The 4,457-nt window shown below is 51.9% G+C and overlaps 1 pseudogene; it reads right to left on the bottom strand.

Annotated features, from left to right (window-relative positions):
* Window positions 1–336: 336 nt before the first annotated feature.
* Window positions 337–451, bottom strand: LOC130277913 (U2 spliceosomal RNA; annotated as a pseudogene).
* Window positions 452–4,457: the final 4,006 nt, after the last annotated feature.

The following is a 4,457-nucleotide window of genomic DNA, read 5'->3' on the forward strand; positions in this document are numbered from 1 at the left end:
AGTGACACAGTAACAAAAAATAAATAAATAAGTGAATGTGTGCAGATATACTGCCAAGACATCCAGCCGGATCTATAAAAATTTCTCTGATCCTAGCCAGAAGGCCAGGAATAAAGAGGTGAGTGCCGCAAGGTGAAGAGTTCATGGTGCCAGGGCATCCACTCAGTGAGCCAATATTCCCAGTGAGTTTCAGCACCTCTGGGTCACCACTCCCTGAGGCACTAAAGTACCTCAGCTCTAGACCCTCTCAGCCTCATGGCGAGACCCGGAGGGAAACAGTACACATCGGGGCAGCCGTCAAGCTGATTCCACAGAACCAGCCCAGGAACGCCCTGTTACACCTGTCCCCTCCAATCCCACCAGCTCCACACCGGTGCAGTGGAGACCACCGGCATGAAACGGATAAGAACAGATACTACACTTGATTTTAGCCAAAAGGCCGAGAAGCGATACTTAAAAAGGTATTAACTATTGGAAACCTCTCTGACTGCATCTGTATATGGGGTACTCCATAACTGGCACTGTATATGGGGGCATTCCTGGCATACACCTGTACATGAAGGCTTTCTTTGGTTGGCACAAATTTTATAAAGCACTCTCCTGGAGTATATGAGCTCATACATGAGCTCATATGCAGCTTGCACTGTGTCATTATTTTAACTGGTACTGTGTACATAGGGGCATTGGCAGATACTGTGTTCAGGGCCGGCCTTTGGGGTGCGCGAGCTGTGCGGCCGCACAGGGCGCCATAGCAACAGGGGCGCTGGCGACCGACACAGCTTGCTCTTTTTTTAACTGGCTTGTCAGTGAGTGACTGCGACTGTCAGTCACTTACCGCTGGCGCTGGGTGCCTGCAAAGACTATGGCCTCATTGTCCGGGGGGCCCGCACATTTCTATTAATTTACCTACTTCCTACTTCTAGGGCGCTGGCCCCTTAAGAATCATTGCAGGGCCTGAATTTTTCACCTCACACCGGACAGGCCAAGGGCTGATTGGAGTAGAGACGTCACGTGCCCCGTGCAGGCACACACGTCTACTCCAATCACCTAACCTGTCCCTGCCTACGTCCTGCGCAATCTTCTTCATCCTCCCCCGTGCAGTGACAGGAGCAGCAGCCTCATGCTGATGCATCGATCCCCGGCAGGGTAAGTAAACTTGCAGGGGGGGGGGGGTTGTGGAGGTGATAAGAGGTGCGGGGGGGGAGGTTATGGGGGTGATAAGAGGTGCAGGGGGGTGATGAGGTGCATGGGGGTTATGGTGGTAATGAGGTGCATGGGGGTGATGAGAGGAGCAGGGGGGAGGTTATGGGGGTGATGAGAGGAGCAGGGGGGAGGTTATGGGGGTGATGAGAGGAGCAGGGGGGAGGTTATGGGGGTGATGAGAGGAGCAGGGGGGAGGTTATGGGGGTGATGAGAGGTGCAGGGGGGGTTATGGGGGGATGAGAGGTGCAGGGGGGGTTATGGGGGTGATGAAAGGTGCAGGGGGTTATGGGGGTGATGAGAGGTGCAGGGGGGTTATGGGGGTGATGAGAGGTGCAGGGGGGCTTATGGGGGTGATGAGAGGTGCAGGCGGGGTTATGGGGGTGATGAGAGGTGCAGGGGGATTCTGGGAGTGATGAGAGGTGCAGGGGGGTTCTGGGGGTGATGAGAGGTGCAGGGGGGTTATGGGAGTGATGAGAGGTGCAGGGGGGTTATGGGGGAGATGAGAGGTGCAGGGGGGGGGGTTGATGAGAGGTGCAGGGGGGTGATGAAAGGTCCAGAAGGGTTATGGGGGTGATGAGAGGTGCAGGGGGGGGGGGGATGGGAGTGATGAGAGGTGCAGGGGGGTTATGGGGGTGATGAGAGGTGCAGGGGGGGGTTATGGGGGTGATGAGAGGTGCAGGGGGGCTATGGGTGTGATGAGAGGTACATGAGGGTTATGGGGGTGATGAGAGGTGCAGGGGGGTTATGGGAGTGATGAGAGGTGCAGGGGGGTTATGGGAGTGATGAGAGGTGCAGGGGGGTGATGAGAGGTGCAGGGGGGTTATGGGGGTGATGAGAGGTGCAGGGGGTGATGAGAGGTGCAGGGGGGGTTATGGGGTTGATGAGAGGTGCAGGGGTGGTTATGGGGTTGATGAGAGGTGCAGGGGTGGTTATGGGGTTGATAAGATGTGCAGGGGGGGTTATGGGGGAAATGAGAGGTGCAGGGGGGTTATGGGGGTGATGAGGTGCAAGGGGGTAATGAAAGCTGCAGGGGGGATATGGGAGTGATAAGAGGTGCATGGGGGTAATGAGAGGTGCAGGGGGGTTATGGGGATGATGAGAGGTGCAGGGGGGTTATGGAGTGGATGAGAGGTGCAGGGGGTTGATGAGGAGAGGGGGGTAATAGTAGTGATGAGGAGGGGTTTGGCGAGGGTTTTGGGGGTGATGAGGACACAGAGGATATGAGGGGGTGTGTATATGTATATATGATGTGTATGCATGTATGTCAGAATGATATTCAGGGGGTGCAGTGTATAGCAGTATTATATTCAGTGGAAACAGTGTGGGGCAGCATTATATTCAGGGTACAGTGTGTGGCAGGATTATATTTAGTGGGTACTGTGTATAGCAGTATTATATGCAGGGTACAGTGTGGGTCAGTATTTTCTTTAGGGTACAGTGTATAGCAGTATTATATTCAGGGTCCAGTGTTTGGCAGGATTATATTCAGTGGGTACAGTGTATAGCAGTATTATATTCAGGGTACAGTGTGTGGCAGTATTATACTTAGTGGGTACAGTGTATAGCAGTATTATATTCAGGGTACAGTGTGTGGCAGGATTATATTTAGTGGGTACAGTGTATAGCAGTATTTTATTTAGTGGGTACAGTGAATAGCAGTATTATATTTAGTGGGTACAGTGTATAGCAGTATTATATTCAGGGTACAATGTGTGGCAGTATTATATTTAGGGTACAGTGTGGGGCAGTATTATATTTAGGGTATACTTTCTGGCAAGGTTATAATGATTACTGTTCATACAAGAAGTAGCATGGCACTGCTCTTATGGCGGAAATTAACGTGTTGGATGTGCGTCGGTGTAGCTGGGTGCTGCTGGTGGTGCTCTGACACAATGAGATTTTCATATGATAATCAAAGAGAAGAGAAGAAATCGGCAACTCACCATCTCAGCTGGTATGTTCTTCTTTATTGAAGCATACTCACATAACAATGTAACAGAGGGAGAGGGTAGTGGGGGGGATAGTGATGTGCGATCGAGCTCCTGTTTCGCACACTAAGTGTGCTTCCTCCGGCCGGAGGAAGCACACTTAGTGTGCGAAACAGGAGCTCGGTCGCACATCACTATCCCCCCCACTACCCTCTCCCTCTGTTACATTGTTATGTGAGTATGCTTCAATAAAGAAGAACATACCAGCTGAGATGGTGAGTTGCCAATTTCTTCTCTTCTCTTTGAATATAATGATTACTGTCTTCATGCAGAGGATGAGGATCTGCTGACAAAGTGAGGAGCCAATGATGTCTGGATGTCAGACTCTGTAGAGAAGATGGAGCTGGAGGAAGACCTGGTCTCTGGACCAGACGAAGAAGAAAAGATAACAGAGAAGACGTCACTCAGGTCCCTGATATCAATGTGTATTCTCCTGACTGTCCCATCAGAGCTGTAGTCACTTGTAAGTTTTTTTTTTTTTTTTTTTTAAAGCCGAGGAACGTGCTCTCGACTCACCCAAAGTGCAAGAAAAAGTGCAAAGTGTTACACTAAAAAACGTGCACAAAGGATGCGGTCTATTGCAAGCCCTTCTCCGATAGGAGAGAGGCCCCCCAACAAACCTTACCCTTCGCCTCCGGACCAAAAGGTACCTGCGAGGTTCCAGGTTCGATGTCCCTTTTCGCCGAAGCAACTAGGGGACCACAAATGCTCCCGGCATCCCCCTTGGCGTTAGCCAAGGTATCTGCCCGCAGAGCCGATAACGGTAGGTACCCTGCCAAAGCAGGAGTACCCGGGGTGTTTGCAGGGAGGTGCGGAACCTAATGGCCACACACACCTCCCCTAGACCACCAGGAGGGACACCCAGAAGGGCTACCGCATCCTGACAAATCCTGTGAACACACAACACGCAAAAAGTGACACAGTGAGACAAAAAAGAAATAAATAAGTGAATGTGTGCAGATATACTGCCCGGACATCCGGCCGGATCTATAAAAATTTCTCTGATCCTAGCCAGAAGGCCGGGAATCAAGAGCTGAGTGCCACAAGGTGAAGAGATTATGGTGCCCGTGCTTCAACTCAGTGAGCCTATCCTTCCAGTGAGCTTCGGCACCTCGGGGTCACCACTCCCCGAGGCACAAAAGTACCTCGGCTCTAGACCCTCTCAGCCTCATGGCGAGACCCGGAGGGAACAGGTCACATCGGGGCAGCCGTCGAGCTGATTCCTCAGAACCAGCCCCAGAAAGCCCTGGTACACCTGCATCCTCC

Source organism: Hyla sarda, chromosome 6 (genome assembly GCF_029499605.1).
Source record: "Hyla sarda isolate aHylSar1 chromosome 6, aHylSar1.hap1, whole genome shotgun sequence".
Classification (NCBI taxonomy): domain Eukaryota; kingdom Metazoa; phylum Chordata; class Amphibia; order Anura; family Hylidae; genus Hyla; species Hyla sarda.